Source organism: Eschrichtius robustus, chromosome 3 (assembly GCF_028021215.1).
Source record: "Eschrichtius robustus isolate mEscRob2 chromosome 3, mEscRob2.pri, whole genome shotgun sequence".
Lineage (NCBI taxonomy): Eukaryota > Metazoa > Chordata > Mammalia > Artiodactyla > Eschrichtiidae > Eschrichtius > Eschrichtius robustus.
In genome coordinates this window covers 28095601-28112820 of record NC_090826.1, presented here as the reverse complement: position 1 = coordinate 28112820, position 17220 = coordinate 28095601, and the positions used below count along the sequence as shown (strand labels likewise).

The 17220-nt window shown below is 44.8% G+C and overlaps 1 protein-coding gene across 1 annotated transcript in view; it reads right to left on the bottom strand.

Moving 5' to 3' along the window:
- LOC137760548 (gap junction beta-4 protein-like) overlaps nt 1–17220 on the bottom strand; it is a 29235-nt gene that overhangs the window by 1825 nt on the left and 10190 nt on the right. The gene's annotated exons all lie outside the window — the stretch shown is intronic.

Here is a 17220-nt window from a genome sequence, read left to right as displayed (position 1 = left end):
GGGTGGGCCGGGTGCTTCTGTGCATGTGTCAGTGTGGGACTATGTGTGAGTATGATGGTGTCCTGTGGGGGGTCCATGACTGCCACCTGCTCCTTACCTTCTCCGGCTCTGCTGCATTTCAGAGCAAAACCCGTTCCCCACTTCCTCACCTCCTAGTCACTCTTCAACCCGTTGAACAATGTTTTCACCCAACCATGTAACTAAAGACAGCCCTATCAAGGGTGATAAATCCGACAGTAATGTCTCTGTCCTCCTCCTGCACCTTCAGAAGTACCTGACACAGCTGACTGCTCCTTCCCTCTCAAAACACTTTCTTCCCTTGGCTTCCTTGACGCCCCCACTCCTAGTTTCCTTGTACCTCGGAGGCCTCACATCCTTGTCTCAGCCACTTCTCTCCTGGGTGAGCTCATCCAGTCCTCAGGCTTCCAATACTATCCATTGGCTGCTGAGTCCCACATTTCTAGCGCTTCTCCCTGAACACCAGACTATGTATCAGGGCTGCCCACCTGACCACTCGGTTTCCAGTTATTGGGTTTTCCTTCCTGAGATCAACTGCATATTCGACTCTCTAGATATTTATTTTTCCATTTACCCTATGGAGGTGTGCTGTGTACATGCTTCTGTACTTGGCTATTTTCATGTCCTTTCATGTAACAAAATGTAGGACATTTCCTCTATCAGTAGATATAGAGTTATCTCATTTTTTTTTAATGCTTGAATAGTATTTCATTTTCCCCTATAGTAGATGGAGAGCTGTCTCTTAAAACAAACAAACAAACAGCTGAATAGCATAGGCACTATAATATATTTAATCACTCCCATATTGATGAAAATTAAGGATGTTTTCAATCTTGTATTTCTTTCTGTTGTAAACATCATTGCAATAAATACACTTGGATAAGCATCACTGAACACTTTTTTTTTTTTATTGTATCTATAGGATATATTCTTAGAAGTGGAATTTTGGGGTTAAAGTATGCTGATTTAAAGTTCTGATAGATATTGCCAAATCCCCTCCATAGATGTATCGGTTTATGCTACCATCAGACATAAAGTGCGTGTTTCCCCATATTCTTGCCAATATAGAGCATTAGCAAACTTTATCTTTGCCAGTGGTATCTCATTATATTTTATTTTGCATTTCTTTTATTATGAGTGAGAATCAGCATATTTTCATACACTTAAGGGCCACTTGTGTTTCTTTTTCTGTGAACTGTCTTTTGCTTTTGCCCATTTTTCTGTTGGGTGGTTGCCTTTTTAAAATTATTGATTTCTTAGGAGCTCTTTACATATTAAAGAAATATACCCTGTGTCTATGATGCAAATAACAAGGATTTCACCCTCTCCTCCAAGTTTGACACTTGTATTTTGACTTTGCTTATGGGGTTTTTGCTTTGCAGAATTAAACATTGTTTTACGTAGTCAAGAGTATCAATCTTATCTTTTATGGCCTCTGGGATTGGTCATAATTAGAAATGCCTTCCTCCCTCTGACAACTGAAAAAAGTTTTTCTTCCATGGTTTCTTCTAGCTAAACTAGTGCTTTAATGATATAAATCAGATCATGTCCCTCGCCTATTAAAAGCTTACAGTGGCTTACCTTTACTTTTATCCTGGCACCCACTCTCCTGATATTGCCCTACAAAGCCCCAAGTGACCTAGTCCTGACTCACCTCCCATCACACGTCCCCTTGATCACTGCTCCCCAGTCACACTGGCCTACTTTCTGTTCCACAAACAGCATGTTCAATCCATGTTCAGTCCAGCCTTCTGGGCTTTGCATTTGCTGTTCCCTTTTCCTGGACTGCTCTTCAGCTGGCAGGTTCTTCCTCCTTATTCAGGTCTCACCTTCTCACAGGGGTATTCCCTGGTCACCCCACCTGAAGAGACCTCACCCACTTCCTCAGCAGTCACACTTCAGAACATTCTTTGAAATTATTTCCAGGAGAGTAGGGAGCTCACTGGTTGTAGACATCAGTTCTACAAGTTCTATTTGTAAAGTAAAAGTTGGGCGCACATAAGGTTGTGTGTGAGGACTGTCTGTTACTGTGTGAGTTGGGGTAGCTGGGTGTCGAAGGGGTAGCATGAGGCGTAGGTGTGTATGTTTGGTGTGTGTGGTTGTGAATGTGCATGCCTGTGGAAGTGGCTGGTAGGGTTTTGTGAGGTTGTGTGCGTGTGCGGCTGTGTGCGTGGTTGGGTTAATCTGCTCTGGTGACCAGGTGATTTGATTGCCCAGGTCCTATTGTAACAGGAGGGAAGGGGGCAGGGCACAACATGTGAAAGAATGACATAGCCCGAGGACATGACATAAACTGATTAGAACCAAGTGGGTCCAAGATGGCGGACAAGTCGACTTCCACTAGACCTCGAGCCTCAGTATACGCTCACTGTAACACGTCAGCAAGCTAAATGACACACCCACAGGCGCCATGACAGTTCCAAGGCCGACCATAAGGATCAAAAAGTGGGCGGTGGCCCAATTCCTGGAAATCCCCACCCCTTCCCGAAATAGCTGGAATATTCCTCCCACTCATTAGCCTATGAAATGACCCACCCCTATAAAAAGTGACACTCCCATACCCTGGTGCCTTTCTCACCTTCTGAGATGGCCCACACTCTGTCTGTGGAGAGTGTTTCTCTCTAAATAAATCCACTTCTTACCTATCACTTTGTCTCTCACTGAATTCTTTCTGCGATAAGACATCAAGAACCTGAGCTTCATTAAGTCCTGAAACCGGGGGTGTGATCTCAGTTGGAAGACTGTGGGTTTTGTCCGAGTTCGAGTCCTGGCCCGTGGGTTCACAAGTCCCAATGTGAGGTGCACAGTTTCACTATCACTCCGACCTTGCCAGATGCCACTACTCATTCCTGACATCAGGCAGCGCCCCCAACAACCGGCCTTTGCTTTTTCTGGAGTGAGCTGGAAGAGTCCCCATTCCAGGAAGAGGCTCTGAGGACCCCCAGGCCCTGCTGGCCCACTCCAAGTTTCTGCTTCCTGAGCAGGGGAGTATGTGGGAGGCCATCTAGGCCATCCTCCTGCCTCAGGGCAGGGCTGTGTTGCACCAGGGCTTAGCAGCTGCCCTGGCCACCCCACTCCCCTCAAGGCCACCCCACTCCCCTCAGGGCCTGCACCTGCTCTCCGGGGGCAGCAGGCCTGAAGCCTGTCACTGTGTTCTTCCTGCTCAGACCTTGGCCCAGCTGGTCTTGCTCCCAGGCAAGAGCCCCTGTGTCTGAAACTCTGCCCAGGCCTCGGGCGAGGGCTTCCCTCTCCTGCTGGGATTTTCTTGTGTTTGTGTGTGTGTTCGCGCGCGGCAGGGACCTGGGCCCTCTCCTGGGCCTGAAGGCCCTTTCTACCTTTGAGCACAGAGGTGAGGCAGGCAGAACCCTCTGGAAAGCAGGTTGGCGGAAGCATGGGGGCTTTCCAGTCCTGCTGCAGTGTGTCTGGGGCTGTGGGTAGGAAGAGATGCCCCAGGATCTGGGCTAGAATGTTGCTTTCCTTCCAAGACATCCCAAGTGACCTGGAACTTCTGCCCAACTTTATCCTCAGATAGAGGTAATCCAGGACTTTTCTGAGTTGAGGTGGGGATTCAGCCATTCTACATGTGTCCTGGGATCCCACCCCTTCTCACCACCCCCAGACCTCACGCCATGTCATCACCCTTTTGCTCTTTTTTTTAAAATTATTTTTTTATTTTTAAAATTTATTTATTTATTTATTTATTGGCTGCGTTGGGTCCTCGTTGCTGTGCGCGGGCTTTCTCTAGTTGCGGCGAGCGGGGGCAACTCTTTGTCGCGCTGCGCGGGCTTCTCACCGCGGTGGCTTCTCTTTGTTGCGGAGCACGGGCTCTAGAGCGCAGGCTCAGTAGTTGTGGCGCACGGGCTTAGTTGCGCCGCGGCATGTGGGATCTTCCCGGACCGGGGCTCGACCCCCTGTCCCCTGCATTGGCAGGCGGATTCCTAACCACTGCGCCACCAGGGAAACCCCACCCTTTTGCTCTTTACCGGGTCTTTCCCATGACAATAGATACTCTGGTATTTCTCTATCTTAACAAACAAAAGTCCCTTGACCCCACATCTTCCAGCACCTGCCTCGTTTCTTTCCATTCCTTTATAGCAAACCTTCTCAGATGAGTTGTCTTGATTCCTCACTTCCTTTTATTCTCTCTCTGGAACTCTAATCAGGCTTTTGCTCCGTATATTCCACCTAAACTGCTCTTGCCAAGGTTCCCATAGCTAAATCCCACAGTCAAGTTTCAACCCTTATCTTTCCCTGCACTCCCAGCAGCGTTTGGCGGCCAGCACATCACATCCCCTGACTTTTCACCTTCTTTTCTGGCCTTTCTTTCTAGGTCTCCTTTGCTGGTTCCCCCTGATCTCCCTGACCTCTAAATATTGGGGTGCCCAGGGGCTTAGTCCTAGGACTCCTTCTCTGTCCTCACTCACTCTCTTGGTAATGTCATCCCTCTCAGGGTTCAAAATATCAAAATTAGGCTGACAACTCCTAAATACTTATCTCCAGCCCAGACCGTTTCCCTGAACTCCAGACCCCTGTATGCAGCTGCCACTCAACCTCTCCCTCAGGACATCTAGCAGGTATCGCAAACTTCTCGCATCCCAAATTCATCTTCTTAATAGGATTGCCAGATTTAGAAACGAAGCAAAACAAAAGCAAAAACAAAAAACCAAACCCAGGACACTCAGTTAAATTTAAGTTTCACATAGTCCATGAGACATACTTAAAACTAAAAAAAAAAAAAATTTGTTGTTGTTTATCTGAAATTGGAATTTCACTGGGTGTCCTGTATTCTATCCAGCAACCTACTCCTTAGATTCCGCTCCACCTTCTCTACTCATGTACTCCTGGAGTAAACAGCAGTGTTATTCATCTACCTGTTCAGGCCCCATACAGAGGCATGTTGACTCATTTTTCTCATACCTCACATTCAATGGCAGTGAATCATTTTTCTTTTCTCTTCTCTTCTTTTCTTTCCATTTCTTTTCTATTTCCTCCCTTCGTTCCTTCCACTCTCTCTTTCTTTCTTCCTTCCTTCCTTCCTTTCTTTCTTTTTCTCTCTCTCTTTCTTTCTTTCTTTTTCTTTCTCTCTGTCTCTCCTCCTTTCTTCTTTCCTTCCTTCCTCCCTTCCTCCCTTCCTTCCTTCCTTTCTCTCTCTCTCTTTCTTTCTCTCTCTATTTCTTCCTTTCTCTCTCTCTCTCTCTCCTTCTTCCTTTCTCTCTCCCTCTCTCTCCTCTCTTTCTTTCTTGACTGTGGAGCAGAGAAAGGTTTATTGCAAGGTCTGAGCAAGGAGAACGGGTGGCTTGGGCTCAAAGAGCCCACACTTTCAATGTCACTGAATTATTTTGTCTCTACTTTCAGATTATTTTTAGAATCTGGACACTACTCACTGACTCCATTAGTGTTATTCTGGTAACATTAAAGTCACGAATCATTTCTTGCCTGCATCACTGCAATAGCCTTACAGCTGGTCACCCTGCTTTATTCCTTGCCCCGTCTATCTATTGCTAGAAATGCTCCACGGGCTTCCTGCTCACTCAGAGTGACAGCCAAAGGCATCAGGATGGCTTTTAGGACCCTATGTGAGCTGGTCCTTCTCAACCTCACCAGTGTGCTCTGGCCGTATATTCCACACCTCTTGACTCTCCCACTGCCCTGCCTCATTGACTTCCTTGCTGTCCTGGGTCCACACTGGGTCTTCCCAACCTCAGCACCTGTGACCTTGCCCTTCCTTCTAGCTGACACACTTTCCCCCAAACCTCTGCCTGGCTTGCCCCCTCACCTTGCCTAGCCTCCCCATTCAAATTGCAGTTCCCGTCCCCATGCTCCTTCCATGCCTTCCTGCTTTATCTTTCTCCTTAGCACTAGAATCATGTGGCGTATTTTATATTTTGCTTATGCTTCTTGTTAATTGTCTCCCAATCACTAGAATCTACAGTCATTTTTGTCTGTTGTGTCCACTAGTGTATTCCCAATGCCTGAAACAGTGCCTGGCACTTTGTGGACAAAAGTACTCACCAGATGAGTGAATGGCGCCATCAAGCACAATAAGCTCCTGTCCCAGGCCAGCACATAGCAGCTGTTTAATCAGCCCCTTCTAGCTTAGCCTCCCACCCTCCGACCCTCCAGGGGTCTCTCCCTGACTGCCTGCCCTCCTCCAGGAAGCCTTTACTGACTGAGCCTTATCTGTCTCCCTTTCTTCTTGCCACCAGGCCCAAACCCCTGGAACTCAAGGGTCAGGTGGGCTGTGTGTCTGGCTGAGTCTGTCTGTCCTCATCCAGCCACTGCTGTCCTTCTGGATGGGAGGAAGCTCTTCGCTTGGGCATCAGGGCAGCCAGGGAAGCCAGACTGGGGTGAGGCATGTGCAATATGCCTGAAGCCAAGCAGCCACCTGCAGTGTGGGAGGTTCTGGAGCCTTGGTCCTGGGCCGACTAGGTGATGGGCACCGGGCACCGGGGACTAGAGCCTAGACTGGGCCTGGGCTGCAGGACTGTGTTTCCTGAACTCACTGTTCCTGCGAACTGGGGAGGTCATGATCTTGGCACCTGTGTAGGTGGTTTGCCATTAGCTGAGCTGGGAGCACAAGAGGAACAGACAGGGTGGGGAAGAAGAAAATGGTGGGGGCCTTGTGCCTGGAGTTTGCTAAATGATATTTGCGTTTGTAAATGATATTCCCTTGCAGCCACTTTGACAGGGGCCATCGGGACATTCTGACGTGGCTGTAAAAACCCTTTCTTGCGATGCAAGCACGTAGAAGACAGTTTTGCCCCGTTTGCCACTCCACCCCTGAGCCTTACCGGAAACCCAACCCTTGGCCTGTCCCAGGTCCTCAGGGCTGGGGCGTGGCTCAGGACTGGTTGTTTCTATACAGCCAAACTGTCCTCTGCATCCAAATGCCCTGCCAGGTGGTCTGAGCTCCCTGTGGGACAACACGCACGTGGATGTCCGGAGACATTTGGATGCATGGGCCTGGGCCTCGGGAAAGAGAAGAACACTGGGAACTCTCATGCCTTGCTAGTGCAAATGCAAAACGGTGCAGCCGCTGAAGAAAACAGCTTGGTGGTGACTCAAAAAGTTAAGCATAGAATTACCACTTGACCCAGCAAGTTCCCACCTAGGTGTATACCCGAAAGATCTGGGAACAGGGACTCAAATACCTGTGCATGAACGTTCATAGCAGCGCTGTTCACAATAGCCAGTGTTTGAAAACAACCTGAATGTCCATCAAAGGAAGAATGGATGAACAAAATGTAGTCTATCCATACAATAGAATATTATTCAGCCATAAAAAGGAATCAAGTTCTGGGGCTTCCCTGGTGGCGCAGTGGTTGAGAATCTGCCTGCCAATGCAGGGGACACGGGTTCGAGGCCTGGTCTGGGAAGATCCCACGTGCCGCGGAGCAACTAGGCCCGTGAGCCACAACTACTGAGCCTGTGCTCCGCAACAAGAGAGGCCGCGGTAGTGAGAGGCCCGAGCACCGCGATGAAGAGTGGCCCCTGCTTGCCACAACTAGAGAAAGCCCTCGCACAGAAACGAAGACCCAACCCAGCCAAAAATAAATAAATAAATAAAAAATAAGTAAAAATTAAAAAAAAGAAAGTAAAATCAAGTTCTGATACATGCTACAACATGGATGAATCTTGGAAACATTGTGCTAAGTGAAATACACCAGACACAAAGGACAAATATTGCATGATTTCACTTATATGAAATATCTAGAATAGGTGAATTCATAGAGACAGTAAGTTGTCAGAGGTTACCAGGGGCTGGGCGGAAGGGTGAGTGGGGGTTAGTGTTTAATGGGTATAGACTTTTTTTCAGAGGTGATGAAAAACTTCTGGAAATGGTAGTGACGGTTGTGCACCTTGTGAATGCAATTAACATTAGTGAATTTTACATTTAACAATAATTAAAATAGTAATTTCATTTTGTATATATTTTATCACAATTAAAAAAAACGAAGGAAAAAGAAAAAGGGGATGGAAATACGGGTTTGGGGGTCAGTGGTGTCCAGATGGTAATGAAGGCCATGGGGGAGGACGAGTTCACCCGGGGGGGGCGTGGACACTGAGGACTGCGGATGGACGGCCTGGGACAGAGCCCTGAGGACCTCCCCAGCGAAGGGGGCAGGTGAAGGAGATTGAGGGGGAGTGGTTGGAACAGCGGGAAAACTGGAAGAGCGGTGTCCTAGAAGCCCGGGTGTATTCGTCGGCACCCTGGATTGCAAATGACAGAAACCCACCTTGAGTTAGTTTGGGCACAAAGGAGAATTGATTGGTTTGCAGAAACGTGGGAAGGGCAGGGGTACCTTGGGAGCCCACAAGCACCTGGCCCAAGTCAGGTCTGCTTTCTAGGACCTCTCTCCTGCTTGCCTTCCTCTGCTCCTCTGGGACTCCTGGCTTCCTCTCTCCTCGTACGGACAGGCTTCTGCAACAAGGCTTTTTTTTTTTTTAATTTTAAAAATTTATTTATTTATTTATTATTTATTTTTGGTTGCATTGGGTCTTTGTTGCTGCATGCGGGCTTTCTCTAGTTGTGGCGAGCGGGGGCTGCTCTTTGTTGCGGTGCACGGGCTTCTCATTGCGGTGGCTTCTTTTGTTGCAGAGCACGGGCTCTAGGTGCGTGGGCTTCAGTAGTTGTGGCACGCGGCCTCAGTAGTTGTGGCTCGTGGGCTCTAGAGCGCAGGCTCAGTAGTTGTGGCGCACGGGCTTAGTTTCTCCGCGGCATGTGGGATCTTCCCAGACCAGGGCTCGAACCCGTGTCCCCTGCACTGGCAGGTGGATTCCTAACCACTGCGCCACCAGGGAAGCCCCTGCACAAGGCTTTTGTTCATGGCCTGCAGCAACCTGAGCACACACCTCCCCAGGTGTTGCTGCTACATGCTTCCCTTAGGAAGGATTCAAGTAACCTGGAGAAGACACCTGAGTGGCCCCACCTCGAGCACATATCCACTCTGAGGTCAGGGGGCCAGGATGCATGCTGATAGTTGCTTTTGTTACCGAGTCTAAGCTCATACTGCTCGCTCCACGCAGGCCAATAATTGAGAGGCGAGTTGTTGGGGCAAGGGATAACGACTTTATTCAGAAAGCCAGCAAACCGAGAAAGATGGCGGGCTCATGCCCCAAAGAACCATCTTGCTCGAGTTAGAATTCAGGCTCCTTTTATACCAGAAGGGGAAGGAGTAAAGTCAAACACTTCCTGGTTCCCATCAGCCTCCGGAGGGGATGTGTTAATTTCTTCCTCCCTGCAGTCATTCACAGGTGGGCCTGGCCAGGATGTTTCCTGTGAGCTAAACAAAGGTATTTTAGCTTAATGCTCGTTACCTGGGTAACAGGGTTCCCAGAGCTGGGCCGTTATGTATAATTTAAGCTTATAGGCAACATTCCTTTAGTGATTAACTTGTAATAGAATACAAAAGGTTCTTCCCTATTATACCTTTAGCACCCCAGTTTAGAGGGAGGGGAGACTCCTGGGTGCACAAGACACATAGGGGACGAGGCTCAAGAAGGAAGGCTGTTTAACCTGTAGGATGACTCACGGTTTAAGATGAGGACTGGGAGCACCTGCTGGGCTTAGCCACAGAAGAGTCTTAGGTGTGCTTGGCAAGGGCAGGTCTGAGTGCTGGGGCAGAGACTGGCTCATACCTGGTGGGAGTGAGTGGGAGGTGAGGACATCGAGTCAGTACGTGAAGACCAAGACCTCTGACTCAGGAGGCACAGCTGTGAGAGCCAGGAGAGAGATGAGGAGGTAGCTGCGGGAGACGGGGTCGAGGAAGGGTTTTGTTTTTGTTTTTTGGATGGAGAGAGGTGAGCATGCTGGGATGCTGGGAGAACCAGGAGAGAAGCAGAGGTTGAAGAAACGGGAGAGAGTAAGGAGATGGGGAGGGAGGGCATCTGAGCACGGGGTGAGGGGCAGATTAGAGCCTTGGCTGGAGCAAGCTCACGCCGTTTTCTGTGCTGGGGGAAAGGAGGAGGACCCGTGTGGATATGGTTGGTCTATAGGTATGGTGGCTGTAGACGGGAGAGCGTTCTTCTCAGGCAGCTTTTATTTTCTTGGAGAGGTAGAATGAAAACAAGATGGAACTGGATAGAAGGAGAGTAGAGAAAGTTGAGAAGGCTACCAGCATGAACAGCAGCAGAGAGACCAAAGCAGGGAAGAATGAGGACAGTCAGACTGGACTGGAGAACATGAATTTGCAGTGGCCTCATGCTGGTGGCTTGACTCACACCAGCAGAGCCAATCACAGGGTGTAGAGGTGGGAAAACAAGCAGGAGGGGCAGAGGGACAATAGGGGTATTGGTACGATGGCAGCTCATTCCAGTTTTATCTCAGCAAATATTTCTTACCCCTTGACTGTATATCAGGTGTGGTGTAGGGCCTGAGGATACATTGGCAAGCCAGGCAGATTCTGTTCCTGCCCTCAGAGAGCTTGCCCTCTAGTAGGGAGGGCAGACATCAATTTATTTTATTTATTTATTTAAAAAAATTTTGGGGGGGGTATAATTGATTTACAATGTTGTGTTAGTTTCAGGTGTACAGCAAAGTGAATCTGTTATACAAATACATATAACCACTCTTTTTTAGATTCTTTTCCCATATAGGCCATTATAGAGTATTGAGTAGAGTTCCCTGTGCTATAGAGTAGGTCCGTATTAGTTATCTATTTTAGCGGTCCCCAACCTTTTTGGCACCAGGGACTGGTTTCGTGGAAGACAATTTCTCCATGGACCAGGGCGGGGGTGGGGGTGGGGGTGGTTTTGGGATGATGCAAGCGCATTACATTTATTGTGCACTTTGTTTCTATTATTACTACATTTTAATATATAATGAAATAATTATACAACTCACCATAATGCAGAATCAGTGGGAGCCCTGAGCTTGTTTTCCTGCAACTAGATGGTCCCGTCTGGGGACGATGGGAGACAGTGACACCCAAAGTGTGTTGCTTATGTCCAGTCTACTCCATAAGATGCAGCTTAATTGTCACTTGCCGCCAACTGATAGGGTTTTGATATGAGTCTGCAAGCAGTTGATTTATTATGGTCTCTGTGCAGTCAGACCTCTCCGCTGATGATAATCTGTATTTGCAGCCGCTCCCCAGCGCTAGCATCACGGCCTCAGCTCCGCCTCAGATCATCAGGCATTCGATTCTCTCGTAAGGAGCGCGCAACCTAGATCCCATGCCTGCGCAGTTCACGGTAGGGTTTGCACTCCTATGAGAATCTAATGCTACCAATGATCTGACAGGAGGTGGAGCTCAGGCGGTAATGCAAGCAATAGGGAGCGGCTGTAAGTACAGATGAAGCTTCACCTCCTGCTGTGCGGCCCGTTTCCTAACAGGCCACAGACTGGTAGTGTGGGGGTTGGGGGCACCTGGTCTATTTTATATGTAGTAGTGTGTATGTGTCAATGCCAATCTTCCAACGTATCCCTCTCCTCCCTGTGCCCCCCAGTGAACCATAAGTTTATTTTCTTTTTTTTTTTAGAATTTTATTTATTTTTTTTATACAGCAGGTTCTTATTAGTTATCCATTTTATACATATTAGTGTATATATGTCAATCCCCACCTCCCAATTCATCATACCACACCCCCTCACCACTTTCCCCCCTTTGTGTCCATACATTTGTTCTCTACATCTGTGTCTCTATTTCTGCCCTGCAAACCAGTTCATCTGTACCAGTTTTCTAGGTTCCACATATATGCATTAATATAGGATATTTGTTTTTCTCTTTCTGACATTTCACTCTGTATGACAGTCTCTAGATGCATCCATGTCTCTACAAATGACCCAATTTCATTCCTTTTTATGGCTGAGTAATATTCCATTGCATATATGTACCACATCTTTATCTATTCGTCTGTCGATGGGCATTTAGGTTGCTTCCATGACCTGGCTATTGTAAATAGTGCTGCAATGAACACTGGGGCGCATGTGCCGTTTTGAATTATGGTTTTCTCTGGGTATATGCCCAGTAGTGGGATTGCTGGGTCATATGGTAATTCTATTTTTAGTTTTTTAAGGAACCTCCATACTGTTCTTCATAGTGGCTGTATCAATTTACATTCCCACCAACAGTGCAAGAGGGTTCCCTTTTCTCCACACCCTCTCCAGCATTTATCGTTTGTAGATTTTCTGATGCTGCCCATTCTAACTGGTGTGAGGTGATCCCTCACTGTAGTTTTGATTTGCATTTCTCTAATAATTAGTGATGATGAGCATCTTTTTGTGTGCTTCTTGGCCATCTGTATGTCTTCTTTGGAGAAATGTCTATTTAGGTCTTCTGCCCATTTTTGGATTGGGTTGTTTGTTTTTTTAATATTGAATTGCATGAGCTGTTTATATATTTTGGAGATTAAGCCTTTGTCCGTTGATTCGTTTGCAAATATTTTCTCCCATTCTGAGTGTTGTCTTCTCATCTTGTTTGTAGTTTCCTTTGCTGTGCAAAAGCTTTTAAGTTTCATTAGGTCCCATTTGTTTATTTTTGTTTTCATTTCCATTCCTCTAGGAGGTGTATCAAAAAAGATCTTGCTGTGATTTATGTCAAAGAGTGTTCTTCCTATGTTTTCCTCTAAGAGTTTTATAGTGTCCGGTCTTACATTTAGGTCTCTAATCCATGTTGAGTTTATTTTTGTGTACGGTGTTAGGGAGTGTTCTAATTTCATTCTTTTACATGTAGCTGTCCAGTTTTCCCAGCACCACTTATTGAAGAGACTGTCTTTTCTCCATTGTATATCCTTGCCTCCTTTGTCATAGATTAGTTGACCATAGGTGCGTGGGTTTATCTCTGGGTTTTCCATTGATCTATATTTCTGTTTTTGTGCAAGTACCATATTGTCTTGATTACTGTAGCTTTGTAGTATAGTCTGAAGTCAGGGAGTCTGATTCCTCCAGCTCCATTTTTTCCCCTCAAGACTGCTTTGGCTATTTGGGGTCTTTTGTGTCTCCATACAAATTTTAAGATATTTTGTTCTAGTTCTATAAAAAATGCCATTGGTAATTTGATAGGGATTGCATTGAATCTGTAGATTGCTTTGGGTAGTATAGTCATTTTCACAATATTGATTCTTCCAATCCAAGAACATGGTATATCTCTCCATCTGTTTGTATCAACTTTAATTTCTTTCATCAGTGTCTTATAGTTTTCTGCATACAGGTCTTTTGTCTCCCTAGGTAGGTTTATTCCTAGGTATTTTATTCTTTTTGTTGCAATGGTAAATGGGAGTGCTTCTTTAATATCTCTTTCAGATTTTTCATCATTAGTGTATAGGAATGCAAGAGATTTCTGTGCATTAATTTTGTATCCTGCAACTTTACCAAATTCATTGATTAGCTCTAGTAGTTTTCTGGTGGCATCTTTAGGATTCTCTATATATAGTATCATGTCATCTGCAAACAGTGACAGTTTGACTTCTTCTTTTCCAATTTGTATTCCTTTTATTTCTTTTTCCTCTCTGATTGCTGTGGCCAGGACTTCCAAAACTATGTTGAATAATAGTGGTGAGAGTGGACATCCTTGTCTTGTTCCTGATCTTAGAGGAAATGCTTTCAGTTTTTCGCCATTGAGAATGATGTTTCCTGTGGGTTTGTTGTACATGGCCTTTATTACGTTGAGGTAGGTTCCCTCTATGCCCACTTTCTGGAGAGTTTTTATCATAAATGGGTGTTGAATTTTGTCAAAAGCTTTTTCTGCATCTATTGAGATGATCATATGGTTTTTCTTCTTCAGTTTGTTAATATGGTGTGTCACATTGATGATTGATTTGCGTATATTGAAGAATCCTTGCATCCCTGGGATAAATCCCACTTGATCATGGTGTATGATCCTTTTAATGTGTTGTTGGATTCTGTTTGCTAGTATTTTGTTGAGGATTTTTGCATCTATATTCATCAGTGATATTGGTCTGTAATTTTCTTTTTTTGTAGTACCTTTGTCTGGTTTTGGTATCAGGGTGGTCGTGGCCTCATAGAATGAGTTTGGGAGTGTTCCTTCCTCTGTAATTTTTTGGAAGAGTTTGAGAAGGATGGGTGTTAGCTCTTCTCTAAATGTTTGATAGAATTCACCTGTGAAGCCATCTGGTCCTGGACTTTTGTTTGCTGGAAGATTTTTAATCACAGTTTCAATTTCTTTACTTGTGCTTGGTCTGTTCATATTTTCTATTTCTTCCTGTTTGAGTCTTGGAAGGTTATACCTTTCTAAGAATTTGTCCATTTCTTCCAGGTTGTCCATTTTATTGGCATAGAGTTGATTATAGTAGTCTCTTAGGATACTTCTGCGGTGTCTGTTGTAGCTTCTCCTTTTTCATTTCTGATTTTATTGATTTGAGTCCTCTCCCTCTTTTTCTTGATGAGTCTGGCTAATGGTTTATCAATTTTATTTGTCTTCTCAAAGAACCAGCCTTTAGTTTTATTGATCTTTGCTGTTGTTTTCTTTGTTTCTATTTCATTTATTTCTGCTCTGATTTTCATGATTTCTTTCCTTCTACGAACTTTGGGTTTTGTTTGTTCTTCTTTCTGTAGTTCCTTTAAGTGTAAGGTTAGATTGTTTGTTTAAGATTTTTCTTGTTTCTTGAGGTAGGCTTGTATTGCTATAAACTTCCCTCTTAGAACTGCTTTTGCTGCATCCCATAGGTTTTGGATCATTGTGTTTTAGTTATAATTTGTCTCTAGGTATTTTTGATTTCCTCTTTGATTTCTTCAGTGATCTCTTGGTTATTTAGTAACATAGTGTTTAGCCTCCATGTGTTTGTGTATTTTACATTTATTTCCCTGTAATTGATTTCTAATCTCATAGCATTGTGGTCAGAAAAGGTGCTTATATGATTTCAATTTTCTTAAGTTTACTGAGACTTGATTTGTGACCCAAGATGTGATCTATCCTGGAGAATGTTCCGTGTGCACTTGAGAAGAAAGTGTAATCTGCTCTTTTTGGATGGAATGTCTTATAAATATCAATTAAATCTATCTGGTCTATTGTGTCATTTAAAGCTTGCGTTTCCTTATTAATTTTCTGTTTGTATGATCTGTCCATTGGTGTAAGTGAGATGTTAAAGTCCCCCACTCTGGGCTTCCCTGGTGGCGCAGTGGTTGGGAATCTGCCTGCCAATGCAGGGGACATGGGTTTGAACCCTGGTCTGGGAAGATCCCACATGCCGTGGAGCAACTAAGCCCGTGAGCCACAACTACTGAGCCTTCGTGTCTGGAGCCTGTGCTCCGCAACGGGAGAGGCCACGACAGTGAGAGGCCCACGCACCGCGATGAAGAGTGGCCCCCACTCGCCGCAACTGGAGAAAGCCCTCACACAGAAACGAAGACCCAACACAGCCAAAAATAAATAAATAAATAAATAAATAAATAAATAAATAAATAAATAAATTTATTAAAAAAAAAAAAGTCCCCCACTCTTATTGTGTTACTGTTGATTTCCTGTTTTATAGCTGTTAGCAGTTGCCTCATGTATTGATGGGCTCCTATGTTGGGTGCATATATATTTATAATTGTTATATCTTCTTCTTGGATTGATCCCTTGATCATTAGATAGTGTCCTTTCTTGTCTCTTGTAACATTCTTTATTTTAAAGTCTATTTTATCTGATATGAGTATAGCTACTCCAGCTTTCTTTTGATTTCCATTTGCATGGAATATCTTTTTCCATCCCCTCACTTTCAGTCTGTATGTGTCCCTAGGTCTGAAATATGTCTCTTGTAGACAGCATATATATGGGTCTTGTTTTTGTATCCATTCAGCGAGCCTGTGTCTTTTGGTTGGAGCATTTAATCCATTCACATTTAAGGTAATTATCGATATGTGTGTTCCTATTACCATTTTCTTAATTGTTATCGGTTTGTTTTTGTAGGTCCTTTTCTTCTCCTGTGTTTCCCACCTAGAGAAGTTCCTTTAGCATTTGTTGTAGAGCTGGTTTGGTGGTGCTGAATTCTCTTAGCTTTTGCTTGTCTGTAAAGCTTTTGATTTCTCCATCGAATCTGAAGGAGATCCTTGCTGGGTAGAGTAATCTTGGCTGTAGTTTCTTCCCTTTCATCACTTTAAATATATCATGCCATTCCCTTCTGGCTTGTAAAATTTCTGCTGAGAAATCAGCTGTTAACCTTATGGGAGTTCCCTTGTATGTTATTTGCCGTTTTTTCCTTGTTGCTCTTTAATTTTTGTCAGTTTGATTACTCTGTGTCTCAGCGTGTTTCTCCTTGGGTTTATCCTGCTTGGACCTCTCTGCCCTTCCTGTACTTGGGTGGCTATTTCCTTTCTCATGTTAGCGAAGTTTTCAACTGTAATCTCTTCAAATATTTTCTCGGGTCCTTTCTCTCTCTCTTCTCCTTCTGGGACCCCTATGATGCAAATGTTGTTGCGTTTAATGTTGTCCCAGAGGTCTCTTAGGCTGTCTTCATTTCCTTTCATTGTTTTTTCTTTATTCTGCTCTGTGGCAGTGAATTCCACCATTCTGTCTTCCAGGTCTCTAATCCGTTCTTCTGCCTCAGTTATTCTGCTATTGATTCCTTCTAGTGTATTTTTCATTTCAGTTATTGTATTGTTCATCCCTGTTCATTTGTTCTTTAATTCTTCTAGGTGTTTGTTCTTTAATTCTTCTAGGTCTTTGTTAAACATATCTTGCATCTTCCAGATCTTTGCCTCCATTCTTTTTCTGAGATCCTGGATCATCTTCACTATCATTATTCTGAATTCTTTTTCTGGAATATTTCCTATCTCCACTTCATTTAGTTGTTTTTCTGGGGTTTTATCTTGTTCCTTCATCCGGTACATAGCCCTCTGCCTTTTCATCTTGTCTACCTTTCTGTGAATGTGGTTTTTGTTCCACAGGCTGCAGGATTGTAGTTCTTCTTGCTTCTGCTGTCTGCCTTTTGGTGGATGAGGCTATCTAAAAGGCTTCTATTTTCTTTTTTAAAAAAAATTATTTATTTATTTTTATTTATTTTAAAAATTATTTATTTAGCTGCATTGGGTCTTGGTTGGGGCAGGTGGGATCTTTCATTGCAGTGTGCAAACTCTAGTTGTGGTGCGTGGGCTCTAGAGTGCATGGGCTTAGTTGCCCCATGGCATGTGGGATCTTACTTCCCTGATCAGGGATTTAACCCGTGTCCCCTGAATCGGAAGGCAGATTCTTAACCATTGGACCACCAGGGAAGTCCCCATAAGTTTATTTTCTACATCTGTAACTCTATTTCAATTTTGTA